Raw genomic sequence first — 19,298 nt, forward strand, 5'->3', positions numbered from 1 at the left:
AGATACAATAACATTTGCCAAAGTCTGTAAACTTCTAAGGATGTTAATGCCACAAGATTGTTATGTTTAAATGCAAATTTGTTAGTTTTGGTAACTTAGTTTGAAGGGACCTCTTTCCCATCAAGGCCAAAGTTCATGCTAACATAGTTGTTTATAGAAGGAGTATGGAAATAATTTTAGACATATCTATTGCAAGAAACCTATATTTGCCTGTATTCCTACCCTCCTGGTTGTTTGAAAACATGAAAGGAAAGCACACGTCAGATATTGCTGGACTGAAATGGTCTTTACAATAATTTTAAGAAAGAATACAAATCTAGTTACTGTTTTCACTCTTACACACTTTGAAATGAAACAAAAACTTACAGTAATTTTGTAAATCACTCCATTAACACACCTATATAAACATATAGCTTTCACTAAAAATAATAAGAGAAAAGGATAAATGATCTGAAAAAGAATAGAAGGATCTTACCATCAATCAGTGCAATCATTGGTACTCACCACAGTTATAGTGTTTCTTTATTTAATAAAGAGTGCAGAAGCCCTTCACAATGAATGCCTTCTTTCACTGGTACTCAACACCTAATGGCAAGGATTGAGTGGAGATAATATTTTATAATGCCACCCTTTATTTTAGTCAAAGTATTAAGACTTACTGTCTAAATGAAATCAGCAAACCTGGTCTATCAGACTGAGCACCATTTGGGTCATAGAAATTAATATTAAGATGATCATGAAAGTGGGTTTGTTTAGATGCATTTGCAAGGTACAGCTGATGATAGGCTATGATGGGGATGATGGGGTTTATGTAATTGACTGAACTGCTGTGCTTTGTCTCTCACTCCTATGGAGTGGTATGGGTTAGACATTATGTATTTGTTCTATTAAGGGCATAGGTGGATATTATATTATTATTGCTGTTGTTGAAAAGGTTATAGAGATATGCACAGGATGGACTGAAGTTGTGATGAAAATGAAATAATTTGGTCTAAATAAGTATACTCAGACACATTAGTTCTGTATTTCTCAACATCAAAAACCAAGAAAAGTAAGGAAAAATCCATGGGCACCCTTTCTACTGAAAAGAGTGGGGAAATAAAAAACATGTTAAATGGCAGTTTAGCTGGAGAAAGTAAGGCATAATTTAGTTGTGACATCAATGATACAATCACCAGCACAACGAGTACAAGCTGCAGGTATTAGGATTCCCTTAACCACAGGATTGGGATCACTCATAAACCAAACACAGGAAACACAGGAAATACCTGAGGCAGTATGCCCTTATTTGCAGATGGTGTTTCCGCATAACCTGCATTAACTATTTTGATTGTTTTTTAAAGACATATTGAAAAGAATCCTTCTACTGTTCTCTCACAGCAGGATGTTTCAGTCCCATGAGTCAAAGAATATACAGAGAAGGGGAAATGCTTTGGAGGGGAAAGATATTCAAATACCATGATCCTACAATACAAAGTACAACAAAACACAAATAAATCAGAAAAAAGTAAACAAAAGACAGTTGTGAATTTCTTTTCTCAAGAGAAATTTTTTGCTTCTGGTTGATGCCTCCTTAGACAGAGACCCACACAGATATTATCTTCTCTAAGTCTCTGAAGATGTAAGATGCGAACTCATGCTACTTTTCTACTCATGTCGGTATTAATATTGTATTAATATTGTTGTGGTAAATTTCACATTCAATGTATGTGACAGTCACATTTGGTAAACAGGATACTTAAATTTATTTGAACATGTTTGAAACCAAAACATTATGGACTCCTGAGACGCTCAGAATTTCAGACATGGTGCTCATCCCTATATCAGGTGATTCTAAATAAAAATAAAAATGACCAGGACTAACCTTTGTTTCTTTCTCCATTTGTCCGCTGTGTGATTAGTTTTGAAATGTCAGATATGAAATTCCAAAAATAGACTTTATTAGTATGTAGTTAATTTTCATATACTGCATCCACCGTACAGTATATTGTAAACTAGTGCTTTGTTCCATAATGTTATGAAGCCCCCAAGCTATTTTTTTTCTCAGTACCACCATTGTGAAAAAGTGAAACTGCACGTATGCATATTCATATTTTATAGACGGCTGGTATGAATTAGATGATGACCTTTGATATTTTGCACTTTTTTTCTCAATAGGATCATCTACTCAACTTGTTTAGCTTCCTTTGACACCCAGCACAGGCACCAAATTAATTATTGTGACCAATTTCCGCTTTAGATAATTAGCTGGAAAACCACATAATGATAAAAGATTAATTAAAATTAAGGTGCTGTTGTATTAATAAATGTCCAAAACCTCCACTAATACCCTAATCAGGTTTTTAAAAAAACTCTCTTGTGTGTTACTGTAGAACAATCTTTCATTGATAAACCTACAACCAACCTGTTTCAGACACCTTTCACCCGCTGCATTGGAATCTGTCCAATGAAGAACAAACAGGTACATTTTTTGGCTCCGAGAAATGTCCTGCACTGACAGGTTAAAATAACTGAGTATTTTTAGTCACAAACAGAGAATACTACAAGGGAAAATGATCCAAGCATCCAAAGTCCTCAAAAGCATTGACAGCTCATCTCAATGCACTTCAGAATCAACTTTGAAAGGCAGATTGGAGTCCGCGAGTGAAAACTACAGGTACAGTAAGTGTATTAAAGGCTATCAATCAGGAGGTATACTTTTATACAAATGGTTGCACTGCTACCTCATACAGTAGGTCCAGAATCCTGGGTTTGATTCTAGCCTTGGCTTTGCAGTGTTTGCAGGTTCTCTTCTTATTTGCATATGTATTCACAGGGGTCTGGTTTTCTCCATTTCCTAGAAGATATGCAGGCCTTTGTTAACTGATGATGAGATTTCAACAGGACCAAATAAGTATAATGGGACAAATGTTCTCAAAGAACAGAATGAACAAGAATCTAGGCTACTCTAAATAAAGTAGTAATCAATTTGCTGCATTGTTCATTAAGCAAATGCGGTTAAGCTTAACAACAGAAAAGTAAGATACTCCATGAAACATAAATGCACCTGAGCTACGTTCCCCAAAATAACCAGGGCAATAGTGTTAATACTACGGGATAGCTCAGCTCCACAGACTGTTATCATTATGTAGCTCTCTCAGTTAAAAGGGCATTGAACAGAATACTGTTTTTAGAAAGCTCATCTTTTCTGTCCAAACTATGCAGTTTATCTCTGTGACATTGTTATGGGTAACATGCAGTACATTTATCTGCATTTCTATGCCAAACATCTCTGGCAAAAATGGCAACCATTTACTATTCTTGTTCAAACCAAAACCAGACATGAGATATGTGAAACTCTTCTTCAGATTCCCTGGAATCATGTGCCCAGCTCTTGTCAAATCTGGTCTCTATGGTTCCACGTCTGCTGTTCCCAGGCAGTTATGCATCTCAAAGAACTTACTTAATAGTCAAGAATGCCGTACACCTTTTGTTTCTTGATTCCACTGCTTTATACTTATCAGGGCGGACACTTTTTCAATTACAGTATGTGAAGTATGCTTCCTTGGGATTCTGTCAAATTAATCACCTAGAACCTTTAAGTCTGCCAGCTATCTTAACCTTTGCAGGAAGAATGTAAGAGTTTTTTAGTCTTACAAACATAAAGGACAATTGTTGGCAGGCAGTCATGGGAAGAAACACATTGCCTTTGAAACCTTCACAAAAACGTTCTGAAGCAAATAATAGAGCAGAATAACAACAAGGCTTTTAACCCAGAAAAAAGCAGTCTATTCACACATGCGGGGGGTGGGCGTGGTGTTCCATGTGAATAACTGAAACCTGGTCAGCATCATCTATATTTCATACAAGTGAGTTTAACAATACATAATGCCTGTAACACCATCACAAGTGATGTTTTTAAACACATGCATTTTATTTAAAGTTCTTTATTACTACCTCAAGTTCAAGTTTAGTCATTATACTCATACACAGGTATATGGAAATGCTATTTAGCTAGCTCTCAGGAGGTACTGTAAGTGGTACAAAAAACAACAACAATACAATTGTTTAAGAAAAGAAAGACAGAGACAACAGGCAATGTACAACACAACAACAGATAATGTGCAAAACAACAACAGGGAACAGGTATTGTGCAAAATCATACATTAACAGAGTGAAATAAAGGATAGAAAATAATGGGGAGTGAACTTCTTGACATGTGAGGTAGAGGTATGTTTGAGTTATGATAAAGAGAGAAGGCACTGTAAGGGTTCAGAGGGTGAGAGAGGCTGGGAGTTTAATAGTTTGGTAGTGCATGGGTGAAAACTATCTCTGAGTCTGGTAGTCCAGGCCTGAATGCTCCAGTATCGTTTTCCAGATGGTAGAGGCTCAAACAGTCTGTAGTTGGGGTGTATGGGGTCTTTGATGATACTTAGAGCTTTCCTCAAGAACCGTCTGTCATAAATGTCCTGGATGGGATGGGAGAGCAACCCCAATGATGGACTGGGCAGTTATCACCACCCGGTGTAGGGTTTTGCGGTCAGCAATTCTGCAGTTGCCATACCACACTTTGATGCAACCTGTCAGTATGCTTTCTGTAGTGCATCTATAAAAGTTAGTGAGGATCTGGGGACATATCTTAGTCTTCTTCAACTGTCTTAGGAATTACAGGCGCTGTTCTTTCACAGACAAGTGGCGTTGAGAGACCATGTGAGGTCCTCGGTGATATGGACGCCAAGGAATTTGAAGTTACCGACCCTTTCCACTTCAGTCTCGTTGATGTGCATAGGGGTATGACCGTTTTGCAGTTTTCTGAAATTAACAATCTGCTCCTCGGTTTTGCTGACATTGAGGGTGAGGCTGTTGTCTTCAAACCATGTTGTAAGGAGATTGACCTCCTCCTTGTACCTCTTTCTTAATTTAAACTAGATAAAACAATGAAGATTATGTCCATCAGTGATTATCTTAATTTTGGAAGCAGGAATGGCTGATGAGGGCAATCTGTGATTAACGGACTTTGTTGTCATTTGGGCCATGTGATTCCAAATAGAATGAGTGGTCTTGGGCTGTTCCTGGATCTGGTTGGTCCTGGGTCTTTGGTGGGAATAGGCACAATATTTCTGCCTCTGCTTTTCATTGTGCAGTCTTTTGTCACGTGGAATGGAAGTGTTAATACAGTATCCTTGCATCAGACTGAGGTTGTCCTGGGCAAGAGTCTACCACAAGTAGGTGTAGATGTTGCCTTTCTACATACTGGTCATGAAGTGATTTCTCTGGCCTCTTGAGCTTGGATCATGCAACACTCTTTCACAAAAATAGATTTTAAGACTATATGATAGCAAGATATGCATTATATGCCATGTCTGAGCTTAAACAAAAAGTCTTGATTCATGGCAACAGCAGGGTGAGAGAATTTCCAAAACAGAAGCGCATCATGGAATCTCAGTTCAGTAGATTTTGTGTTATTTTCAGTGAAAAGAGTCATGTAATTTTGCTGACAATACTTAAAACAAATACACATACAGGGTACTTTTCTCTAGAGATTTAACTGCTGTTGATTTGATCTTGAAAGAAATGAGCAACTATTGCAGTAGAGCCAGAAATTGCTCTTTCAACATCCTATTAAAAAAATCAAGAGTATTCAAAAAACATTTCCTTATTCAATAGGCTGATATGCTTGTAAATTCCTTGCATTTTTGTAAGATAAAGTTATTTCAATGTCATAGAATGTCTGCAGTGTGTTTGTAACCATAGTCCACTATTTAAATTGCTCTGTGCACTCAATGATGAATTGAATTGAGAAGCTACTTTAATGAACTATATAAAATAAAGTTTGAGTAGGTAATTCCATAAGGCTACTACATTTTATTTTTTATTTGACATCTTTCACAACTATTACATCTTTTATATAAATAAAGATGATTATTTTTATGAAGTTTTCATTCCTTTGAGTAATTATCTCAATCTTACAAGGTTTCTTAGAATTAATGTGGCTACGGAAATCCTAAACACCCTTTCCAAACTAACACATTTTGTGACCTAATAGCCCTGTTGCTCATAGTTGACTCTTTTCTTTGACATGCACTACCCAGCAAAGGAGACCTACAGGAACAGCTGATTTTATTCTGAAATAATCAGAATCACTACAATTGAATATAGGTTTAGGCTAATTAGCTTGTTGTCTGATTTAGAAGGAAATTGGTTACACCAGAACTAATTGACAATTGCTACTACTACAGTAAGTGACACATACTGTACATACTGTAAATTTATCCATTCCATTCCACACTCACCCTGCGATATGAGGTATCTATGTCGGTCCTCATTCCCCAGTATAGTGACAGGGAAGCTCAGCAGGTGTGAGCCTGGTCAGTACCTGGATGTGAGACCTCCTGGGAAAAACTAAGGTTGCTGCTGGAAGATGTGTTAGTGGGGCCAGTAGGGGACGCTCATCCTGCTCTCTGTGTGGGTTCTAATACCCCAGTATGGTGACGGGGACACTATACTTTAAAAAGGCACCGTCCTTCGGATGAGACGTAAAAGCGAGGTCCTGACTCTCTGTGGTCATTAAAAATCCCAGGGTGTTTCTTGAAAGAGTAGGGGTGTTACCCTGGCATCCTGGCCAAATTTCCCATTGACCCCTACCAATCATGGCCTCCTTATAATCCCCATCTATGAACTGGCTTCATTACTTTGCTCTCCTCCCCACTGATAGCTGATGTGTGGGGATCATTCTGGCACACTATGGCTGCCGTCATGTCATCCAGGTGGATGCTGCACATTGGTGGTGGTGGGGGAGAGTCCCCTTTACCTGTAAAGCTCTTTGAGTGGAGTGTCCAGAAAAGTGCTATATAAGTGTAAGCAATTATTATTATTATTTACATTAATTCAAATGGCACAACTGGTTAAATATAAATGCAACATATTCTCACTTTGATAAACACGTTTTTTAAATAAATTCCAAAGAATAACTATATTAATGCTTGGATCATGCAACACTCTTACACAAAAATAGATTTTAAGACTATATGATGGCAAGATATGATTATGGCTAAAAATATTAGATTTTAGACACTATGGTGACAAAACATGATTAAGGTTGAAAATATTTCTACTTCAATTATTCTTTCAGCAACAGTGCAATATATGAGAAGAATATTTGATGAAACCTGAAAGCTTTTCCATATTTTAATACTACTAAATGTTTGGAAAATTATTCTGGATTCTGAAACGTTTCAATATGTTTATTTTTATATTGGATTTACCTGTCCATATTATAATAAAGTTTATAATTTTAATATTCGAATTTAACTTAATAACTACAGATTTGTTCGAAATATGTCATTTGGTCCAATTTGGCACTGTGTTCAAATAACCTCTAGGGTGCAGTATTCACCACTTTGAGTTTGTTCCCATTAACTTTTGTATTACATGAAGGCTACCATATGTATTTGAGAGTTGTATTTGGGAGTTAGAGAAAAATTAGTAACCGCCAACGACTGTGAAATGTACTAACTAATGTACTGTATATGCTAACTGCCACTGGTATTTTTGGCCAGAATATACTGTCAGTTTGTGCAGTTTTAAATGGCCTTTAAATATATATATAAATATATATAAATATGTTTGGGATTTTTCAGAATTTCAAAGCAAATGATTGAGGTGAGTAATTATGAAAACTGAGCATCACAGCATTCAAAGCACTTTATTTTGGTTAATTCATTTTATTCTCTTGACAGAAGCATACTGTAACATTCCAACACTAGATGTGTGTTTGATCTATACCCAGATACTAGATGAACAAAAAAGCAGAGTTTGAAAGTGACGTAATACTCTCAGTCAGATGAGATGAAGAATTAAATGATACGCTAAAGTCCTTTTACGTTTTGTTTATTGTTCAGGGATCTGAAGGTCATTCATTACATATTCTGAGCAACAAAGAAAATGCTTATAATGCTTTTGCAGTGAACCTCATTAACAAACAGGTAAAGTTGCATTGTTCTGTAGCTAGCTTCCAGAAAGCAACATGCGTGCCAAGATCCAAATCAATTTAAATATAATTCTTAGTATTTCCAGTGCCATTGTGAAAGTAGTTATTTTTATATTATTTATATCTATATAAATGTATATATATTTTTACTGTTTTTTCTATTTTCAGGACTGCAGACTATTTATTGTTTAAGTACAATAACAAACTAAAAATCAAAACATTGTTAGGAAAACAAAGCACAAGAGCAAAACACATAAAACATAAAACAAAAAACTTATTTTTTCGGCTTTTATTCCAGACTGGGGTTCTTTCTTTGTAAGTTCTACCTGTGTTTAATTTAATTGGGTCCTCTCATTTCTTCTGACCTTCCTAAGAATGCTGTCTCAACTCATTAGAGTCTTTAAAGTGTTTGCAGGTGTGTGCACCCTTTAATTGTTGCTGTCCTCTCCAAGCTGAAATCCTGCCTTTTGTTCTATACTTCTGGGATAAATTCTGGTTTGGAATAAATGATTCTCTGAATTAAAGGATAAATGTTGATGGATGGATGTAACAGATGGATGTAATGTTGATTTGGGGAAGGACAGTACCTACTTAGCTGCAATGGACTGGTGTCCCATCCAGGGTGTGTACTGCCTGTCACTTGTTTCTTGCAGGGATAGGCTCTGGCTCACCCACAACCCTGAATTGGATAAAGTCCTTACAAAGTGGATGGATACCCACTTTCTTCACTGTAATGTTTAATTGACTGAGATTTTATATTTGGAAAGCAAATTCAACTGCATTCAGAGAAATATTTGATAAAATTATTGGTTATTTATATTTCAAAAGCTTTATATTTTAAATCATTTAGTAGTATGTCTATAAATCTTTGTCTTTTGGACAAGGATGTTTGCCTGGTGTTCGTGTAGACAATACAATCTCTGCTGTATGTACCTTTCTCAAAAGGCAGAAAATGATTAACTTTGGGACCATTTTTAGCATGTAAGAACATAAGAACTCAAAAACACAAACACATGCCAAAAAGCTAAACATTCACTTGCTTCAGGGGAACAATATGTTATGAGTAATATATCTTTCTTATGACATTCCTCTAGAATAATATGTTTTTCAGAAACAGAAGCTGTAAAAATAAGTGAAGGGTGTTGGTGTTTCATGTATTTTATCACCTGAAAAAAAATAACAGGGCCCAACAAATGTTTCCAAGGAAACCATTGTGGAAATTGCAGAAAGCATAACTGAACTTAGACACAAGGATTTTAGGACTCTTTCAAGTAGAACACACTTTACTTATTTATTTATTTTATTTTATTTTGGATGAGGTTTCAGCCACACATCCAAGTTAGGGAGTTGTCTGTGGAACGAGGCATGTCATTTTCATTCAATTTCCCTTGTTTGACTTGTCTAGTTAATTACAAACAAAACAGCAACTGCAACTAAATGTTTCTGTTGGGATGTTCACGGTGATTCAGTGGGTTTGTAATACACAGACAATTTTAGTTCAGGCGGTTGATGGAGTAGCTTACAGTATATCTATTATGGACTCTGTCTATCGTCTACCTGGAACTAAAAATGTCTGTGCATTACAAATGCAATGATTCGTATAGCTATCTCTTTTATAGTTCACTATGATCTTTCTGCTTTTCGTACAGTCCCTTGGATCTGGTCAGTAATGAAGTGATTATCAGAGTTGAAATCACCTTCTCGAATTTCTCTGAAGTCAATGCATACTAATGCAGCTCCCCAAACAAGCTTCCCAAATATATGTATATAATACTGTATGTATGTGCCTTTCCGTCACAGGGAAAGAAACCAATTAGAATAGCCACTCAAATGTAGCCAGCATTTGAAACCAAGGACTAACAGAAAACCCACACAAACATGAGTTGAGATGTCCATGAGTAATTCTCAGGTATATCTGGGTATATAAGACTGGAGAGGAGACCATACTACTGAATCAGATAATGTAATGGAAGCACATGCAGGTTTAAAAACAGAGGCCCAAGAATAGAGACCATTGCATGATCACTCATAATGTGGTGTCAAAGGTGTTCGCTGGAGTAATTGTTGTTCAAAGGAGGCAAAGTGTGTACTCCTAAGCAATGCAGATCTCACCCAGGTGCAGGTTGTACATAAAAGACCAATGTACAGTACATCAGTGAAGAAACACAAAGAGAGTCACATACAAGACCCAGAGGAAAAAGGGCTGGGTGGAGTGTTATGATGATGAATAGAAGGGTTTCAGTATAATGATCTAACCTAAATCCATATTTAAGACATTCAATGAAATTGAACTCTATGTGATATAACTGGTAATCGTCTCATTGACACAGTGATATTAAACTTGCAGGTAAGAGATCAGAAGAGCACGTCTAAGGCTTTGTCTCGTTCATGATTCAATACAGCGGACTGAAGAAGGAGAGAAGAAAGTTGCTTCCCAACAGCTGGCTAGCATCTATAACACCCTGCAACTCACAACTGGCAACTTGCTGAAGCTAAGCGGGTCTGAGCCTGGTCAGTACCTAGATGGGATACCTCATAGGAAAGCTAAGGTTGCTGCTGGAAGAGGTGTTAGAGGGGCCAGCAGGGGTGCTCACCGTGTGGTCTACTGTCCACAGTGGCTTCTTTTCTGGACTTTAGAAACATATTATGTATGAACGTGCCAATAAAAAATATGTTATATTACACATTGAGGGGACCCCACGGCGGCTTTGGGGCCCTAGGCAATCACCTAGTTTGCCTATGCTCAGGGCTGGCCCTGCCTATCACGGCTCTCACCAGTAAGGGTCAGGGATTGGGAAAGTGGACTCCTCAAGCGGAGGAAGCTTTTCAATACCTTAAACACCTTTTTACTTCTGTTCCTTTACTGCATCACCCTGATCCCAGTTTACCTTTCGTTGGTACAGGGTGATGCTTTGGGTCATGGTGTTGATACTGTCCTATCCCAACGTCATTGTGAAAAGGGTGTTCCTCACACCTGTGCCTTCTTCTCTCAGTGACTACCTCCTATTGAAAGTAACTATGATGTTGGCAACTGTGAGCTTTTAACTATCGAACTGGCTCTAAAAGAGTGGAGGCACTATATAAAACATGCATAACACCCTTTTGTCATTTATGGTGACCATAAGAATCTCTCCTACCTGCGGTCTGGTACATGTCTCAACCCTCACCAAGCCAGATGTCTCTGTTCTTTTCTCGTTTTCATTTTTTCATCACCTAAACCCTGGGTTTGAAGAATACCAAGGCCGATGCACTCTCCCGCCTCCGTGATCCCATGGACTTTGAAGATCTAAATGAAGCCAACATAGCTCCAAGCAAGTTCCTGGCAGCCATAAGATGGGATATTGAAAAAACTGTAAGACATGCCTATGATGGACAGATGATACCGCCACAGTGTTCTCCTTATCGCTTGTTTGTCCCCAACTCATTTCAAGCCCCAGTTCTCCAGCAGGCAAACAACTCATGTTTTTGTTGGTCACCCTGGAGCATGTTGTCATGGCCTACCAAGAAAGAAGATGTCACTGATTATGTACAAGCCTGTAAAGTTTGTGCCAGGATCAAGTAACCTCGACAGAAACCGGCCAGTCTGTTCCAACACTTTCCAGTCCCTGAATGCCCCTGGTCCCACATCTCAGCTGATTTTATTATGGACTTACCTGAATCTCAAGGCAACATCACTTTTCTAGTCATTATGATTGATTTGATTTTCTAAGACGGCTAATTTCATTACTTTGTCTGCTTTACCCACCATTCAAGAAATGGCTGATCTTTTCATCCGGCCTGTCTTCAGGTACATGGGATCCCCAAAGACATCATTTAAGATTGTGCAGCACAGTTCATGTCTAAACTCTGGAAGGCTTTCTGCACTTCCTTGGAAGCTACAGTCTCTTTGACGTCTTCTTCGGGCTCCTCTTCCTTGATGCCCCTCTTGATACATCTGTGCCTTCTGTACACAATTACATATCTAATCTGCAGGAATTGTGGAGAAGAGCTAAAGCAGCCCTTCATCATGCTGCTGACTATCAAAAGAAAGTCGCTGACTGATATCATCATGTTGTTCCCCAAATGAGATGTGGACAATTTATGTGCCTCTCCATTTGCAATATACTCCACATTATTATATTACATGTGTGCCCATTTACTGGCTATTTTACTGAAACAATCAAAGAAAGAAATACCATGCTCATAGAAACAACAACAGTGCCCAGTCTGACATTTAAAACCACAACCTTCTAGTGATGAGACCATAGCAAGATGACAAGGTTAAATCTCTGAATGAGCTGGATGATTCCAGACACAGAGGTTTGTGAATCTTGGTGTAGTTTTCATTTAGTAATGTATCAATAAAGGCTGAAGAGTTTGATGACCCAAAGAAAAAAATGCAATTATAAATTATTATGATTTTAACTAGATTTTACATTACAATTTATGCTTTTACAATAAATCCTTGAACCATTTTGATCATTGATCTAAATACCTACAGTATGTGTATACGTTCTTAAATACAGCTACTGTACATAACATAAATGATCAAAAACTATATGTTGTTAGGTTTTTGCTCTCATTTTTTAATTTAGAAGTCTGTCTTGTTGCTAAGAGAAGAGATCAAGAGCATATCAAAGCATTATCAAGAAAAGATGTTTAAGGTTCAGTCCTACTGTAAATCTGGTTTTATCCAGTTTCTTTTATTCTTGGGATAAACCTTTCAAACTATTTTTTGTCTTCTCAACTATTTCATTTATTATCTTTATTAGTAACGGTGTATGAAAGAATACACCTACAGATCACATCATTATTCATTGTTCATCTCGGTGTGTCCGAGTGGGTAGTTCAAGTGGTATGATGGAAAGTGGCAGAAAAGAGAAATTCCTTACATGTAAAGAAAGCTGATGGAATTATTGAAGGTATGTATAACTATAAGACGGTGTGATTGTTGAGGTTACTGTTTGCAACACCTGGACTCCTTTTGGCTTGTTCCTTAGCGTAATGAAAAAGGCTTGTCTACATGAGCAAGTTTAAATGAAGATGCAAAAGTGCTTTCAAAGTTTACAGTGAGGTTCACTGTAAAAACAGATTTAGAAAATCACGATAAGAAAGAAAAATAATCAAAAATTCGAGTTGAGTGACTTAACCTGTTTCCAAGCAGTCTTCACTTTGTTTTTTTTCCATATTTTCACGTCTTTTCTTCAAAAAATGTTTTTTGGGCCCTGAGGCATTGACATAGCTACTCTTACACTCTTTTACGTCTTTTCTCAAAACCACAGAAACCAGCCTCCACAAAGAACTGCTCTTACCAAAGGACATATTCCCAATAGTCTTCCTCACATCCCTGATGATGCACCTGCCACACCCTTAATTACTGTATTGAAAAAAAGGATCAGGAAACAGATAAAGCTAACTGGCCACCTTGATAGTTGCAGAGCCTCCTGGTAGTTCTAGCTGCTGACCCTTGAAGAACTATAAATTGGTGTAGTAAGTTTATCAAACAGATGGAGTCTTCCACTTAACTCTTAACTTCGCCTTAACTCTTAACCCCTTATCACACTTAATGCTTAACAGAAATTAAGAAATGATGCATTTAGGACAAGAGGTAAAAGGTACTTCTTTAGACAAGGAAGTACAGTATAGGGGTCTGGAACCAGCTGGGGAAAATGAAACTCTGGAACCCTTCCAGATTTTAGCATCAATAAACTGTTAGCAATCAAATGAGTCTCATTTCGACCCTTCTTATGTTCTTAGGTTTTATACTGTATCTGTGAATTCTCAAATTTAGTACAATTTCTAACAATACACAGAACCTTTTTAAAGCCTATCCCATGTCCTTGAAACAGTAATTGTCTATAAATAAGAGCCACAGAAATGCATGAGCTTGTTTAACATTCTTAGTACAGCACCATGAAAACTCCACAAGCAAAACAAAAATCTTTCATATCAGTGCTATGTTGAATCACACTGAATCAAACTGCTGTTGAAAGATATGGTGTGGGTTGGTCCAAATCATTCAAGAGACTTAAAGACCTGAAAAAAATGCTAACAAGATTAGAAAGATGTGATTTCATTTCTGTTTCTACCACCCATGCTTTAAACTTAACCTTATCAAAGTGCAAAGCTAGAAGAGAGATTTTCAAAGCTTGTTTTGAAAGACAATGAAGGTTGGGAATTAGTTGGAGATTACTTTGAGGACGATTCCCAAAAAGTCCGGAAAGATATCCTGTAGATTAGGTAAGTACATATCTGAATGATTAGTAATTTGGCTCCTAAGTTGTGTTTTATTACTTAAGCTAAAAGTTGAAGAGTTGGCAATATTATACAGTAGCAAAGTTCACTTTACATCAGAGGTCACATAATGATGCAAGACTGAGAAAATAACAGGTTCTCATAACTCATGAAGGAAAAAAAGTTTCAATGATCAATAGGTTATTTGTAATCTTTTTACATCTATAAATCATTAGCTGTGCACGTATTGGCTATTCAATCATACACAATTCATATGATGAACCTCTTTCTTACATTTAGTATAGAACATTCTGTTTATATAAAGTTTCTAAACAAAATAATTCACTTTTCCATACTGTACATCTGTTAATTGTGTTTTGAACTTCAGATGTCTGGAATCCCACTTTGTGTCCTCTGCCATCCTCAGTTTAACAAGGCATCTGAATGAAACTAGTCAGAACAGAACACAATGCAGGAAGCTCACATGCTTTTTTAAATCTTTCTGCTTAATAATTCTCCAGCAGTATCTGTTTGCTCTGTAACTGGCTATTTTTTACCATTTTTGACTTTAGCAAAACTAGCACCATCTGTTTTAGGACAGGACTAGTGCATCATGGTGCCTAGCCATGTGAAAATCTGAGAAGTCGAAGGAAAATTCTTTCGTTATTTAATTTTACATTAGCAATCACAGAGGTTTTCTTGTAATATATTTTTTAGCAGAGACATAAGATGCCAACCATTCAAGTGCCTTATGCTTTTTGTGGTTTTAAACAACTTCTTACGAGTCTTAAGAGTCACCTTTACACTCAGCACTAGGATTGGTGCCCAATGGCAGCAGAAACCACAATCAAGTTGGCAAGATTCCCCAATACCATCACTCACACATCTGCAGTATCAAATCTTAGGTACAATATGATCAAATAATGCACTCTTACAAGAGATAACATACAGTACAGGTATTTACAGTGTCTAGATGGGCATGGGCAACTCAAATGACAATGACGCAATTGGTAATAGCATACATCCGGCTATGCCCACATTAATGTAATGGCTTTTATTTCTCCACCCCATTAATAATAGTAAGTCTGTACATCCTGGAGAGAACAACGGTACTCTGTTTTGCTCGCCCTCAGAAAGTATTATCCTTCACATCCGATGTCTGAATTCAATGATATGCTAAGACCTTGATGTATTTTTACAAAGCAAATTCCAACTGTCTGAATTTCATGGAACACATGCTGAACGTGACTTTCATAAACTACACTCATTGTGGATAGAAATTTGTTTTCCAAAAAGGTGACCCATTACACACCTATAGGAAACACTGTGCACACATTTTCAGTTTTGAAGTACAGAGCATCTGTGTAAGAAGAATTTGTGCAAATGAATGACGAATTTCCATAGAAAATGGTTTTGTGCCTGAGCCAAGATGAATAAATGACAAGCCTTGAAGGATTACTTTTGGAAAGCACAATGTATAAAATAAAACAGAAGTAAAGAAATACAAAAAACAAAATAATTTATATAATTAAACAGTCTTCAAGACAGATGTATGTTTGTTACATTTTAAGACTTCTGTTGTTTGCTGCCTATTTTAGTTTTACAAGATTAGCTTCAGTTAAAATATAACACCTTTTAACAACAGAATCATAAATACCTTTGCAGCCCTGTGTTGTGTTTTATGTTGTTAAACTGACTTTTACCTACAAGTTTCTGGGGATTTAGTGATAAAAATAAAAAAAAAATAGTTCAAGCCATATTTTCCACGCTTAGGCTTTTTTCTTTATGGGACTTGTGGGAAAGGTTTGTCTTTCTGCTATATGCATACTGAATAAAAATAGAACCAGAACAGTACACAGCACAATGAGATGATGACAGTTCAAACAGTTATCAGCTCTTCCTATTGCTTTGGTGATATACTGTAGACATGTTTGTTATTCTGGATACAGTAAGAAAGTGAATCAGGTGCCAGAGTTTGGGCTGTATATTTTCCAGGATATTTTGTGTCAGTACTGTATATGGTAAAACATGATGATGTGCTCATGTGCTGAGCATTACATTTATGCAGAAAAGTGTCATTAGAGCTGACATTCCCAGCTGTTCCTTGGCAGTGTTTTCATTTCAGAGACTGGCAGTTCTTCTAGTTCTGGCACGGAAGTCTCTAAGTTAAATAAGGCTGTCCATGTTTGCTGAGTAGGGTGCATGCATGAATCCTAATAGGCCTTTATGGTAACAAAAACTATATACTGTATAAAAAATAAAAAAGAAGATAGTGTTATTTACTATTTAATTTAAAAGACAGGTTAAATGTGAGTTTCAAGTACCTTTTTTTTAGAATGAAAGGAAAGTAAGTTTTGTAATAGATTAAAAGACGTAGAAAAAAAAACTCTGTAAATAGCTGGGATTTTCCTGTTCAAGTGTCATGGTCATGAAAACTAGGGCTTAGGGTACATGCAAGTCTCCCATGAGATATTGCCCTCTTTTACTTAGTCAACTGTTTGATAAGGACCAATAAACACGTGGTTCTCTTTGATGATTCCCCCTGAGCACACCATGGCTTGCTGAGTCACTGTGAGATGGATTTGACCCCTGTTGCATCATAGACTTTATTGAGTTACTGGTTGTTTGTTGGGAAGTTGTCACTTATGGCAACTCTTGGATCTGATGTGTTGGTGCTGATTTAATTGGAAGAGACGGTACTGATCATGGCACAGAGAGAGAGAGAGAGAGAGAGAGAGAGAGAGAGAGAGAGAGAGAGAGAGAGAGAGAGAGAGAGAGAGAGAGAGAGAGAGAGAGAGAGAGAGAGAGAGAGAGAGAGAGAGAGAGAGAGAAGTTGCTTTGGTTTGGAGAGGAATGCTCACAAGCACATTTCTGTGAGTCTCCAGCTGACCAAAGAGTCTAACTAAGCAGCTGTTCCCACAACTTGCATAGTATTTGAGTAGTCCTTCATCTGCTCACTTGCTAATAAAATTTGAATTTTGATCCAGTTCCTGTTATGTATTGTTTTTTATCCCACTTAAATAAATGTAAAGCAAATGCAGCATTACATTATTTACTGGAAATAAAAGGAAGTGTTGGGGAGGTACAGTAGGAAAATTGCTTAAGGGACCACAATACACTCCTGATTATGAAAATGTTTCAGATATTAATTGAAATGATTCCATCCCCTCACTTATTAATCTCTCTATGCTCAGGTAATATTTTTATATATATAATGCATAGTGGAAAACATGTAATGAAACTTGGATTAGACTGATTTGTTGCCAAATAAAATTACAGATATTCATTGACCAGGCAAAGAATGTCTGGATTTGGGATGCACACATTATTCACTGATCTAACCTGACAAGTTTTTTTACAAATCAGAATAGACTAAAGGATATTCCCGATATTTGCTGAAGGAATGGAAATCTTTCTCTTACTAGGTAACAGTGTAATTGGGCTGTTGTTGAATCATTCATTCCTGCACACTACTGTACATCTGTAAAGTCATAACTTACTGTATACAGTATAGTACTATATTTAAAGTACACAGAATCAGACCTGATTTAATAATGAATCACTAATCAAAAGTTCAAGAGGGAAAGTGACATTGTAATGGACAGCACTGAAGTCAATAAGCATAAATTGCAAATTTAACACTTATGAACTTTCAGCACAATTCTACTCAACTTACTTCAAAGTAAGTAGAAATCAACAAAAGAAATCCCTGTTCCACATAACACGGAAGTTAAGATATCTGATCAGGTAATGGAAAAGAAATGCCTCTGCATTATACACCTTCCATATATCTTTCGAAGTCCGTATCAGAATATATCAGAGTCCAAAGTATGCAAGTTAGTATGCTGTTGTTATACAAAACTGGAAACTTGTGATTTGTGAAAGTAGACCAGTAGGTATAATAAAGGCTGAAAAAGTACATTTTATGTCTTGGGCCTAAAACTCAGGGAATGTTCTCAGTGATACTTCCCAAAGGAAGAACAATAGGGGTTCCACAGAGCCTGAGCACTTACAGTACATTTCAGATTAGTGTTTTAAATTAAGATAAATATTTTTTCAAATAATTGAAGTGCAAACACTGCACGAAACCATGCAGTGAATTGAAAAAGATTAACTGCAACTACAGTAAGTAGAAAGGACCTTGTCCAGTATTCTTTTGACACCAAAGTATCGGTTTCATATGGAAGCCCGTTTCCGCCAGGGAGTAAAAAAAAAACGCGCTATGGTATCTCAGAATTGCGACTTAGCAACTCAGAATTGCGACTTAGCAACTCAGAATTCCGACTTAGTATCTCAGAATTGCGACTTAGCAACTCAGAATTCCGACTTTATATCTCACATTTGCGACTTCGAAATAGCCATATTTCATTGTCTGTCCTTTTGTTATTGTAACGGATTCGGGTTCTAGGGCTTGCGCCCTCGCCGCTCCCACCCTAGTTCGTGCCTCGCTGCACTGGCTCACTTTCTTTAAGAACACTTTCTTTAACCCCGGCGGCCAGCATCCCTGTTATGCGCAGGGGAGGTTGGTGTACTGCAACCAGATCGTACAACCTGTATGTCGGCCGTTCCGTTACACTATTTTCATGAATCGTACAGGATCATAGGATCTGTAAGCCTGAAGACTTGTCCTGTACAGTGCCCTGATAAAAATCAAATTAATTACACTAATTTTTATAGAATCCCATTTCCGCCAGTGAGGCTTCCATAGTACCCGGATGGAATAGTGCACGGTGGGCTTTTTAAAAATAGTTTTTATTTACGTAGACAGAATATGAAATAAGATACAGAAATAGGCACTTCACATCCAGAAGAATTCACAATTATAAAAGCTGAAACATACTTTTTACGTATTTCCATTGTATGTCCTTTTTTACTTAAAAAAGAAGGTCTTCTTTAGCTCAGCTGGCAAGACTCAGGTTCGAGCCAGTGCAGCGAGGCACAAACTAGGGTGGGAGCGGCGAGGGCACAAGCCCTAGAACCCGAATCCGTTACAATAACAAAAGGACAGACAATGAAATATGGTACCAGCTGCAGTGTTGTATGATCCAAATTGGCAAGTTCATTTTTTGAGGCCTGTTTAGATTTAGAAAACTTTATTTCTCAGCTTAATGCAGAT

The sequence above is a fragment of the Lepisosteus platostomus genome, chromosome 4, assembly GCF_059453375.1.
Source record: "Lepisosteus platostomus isolate fLepPlt1 chromosome 4, fLepPlt1.hap1, whole genome shotgun sequence".
Lineage (NCBI taxonomy): Eukaryota > Metazoa > Chordata > Actinopteri > Semionotiformes > Lepisosteidae > Lepisosteus > Lepisosteus platostomus.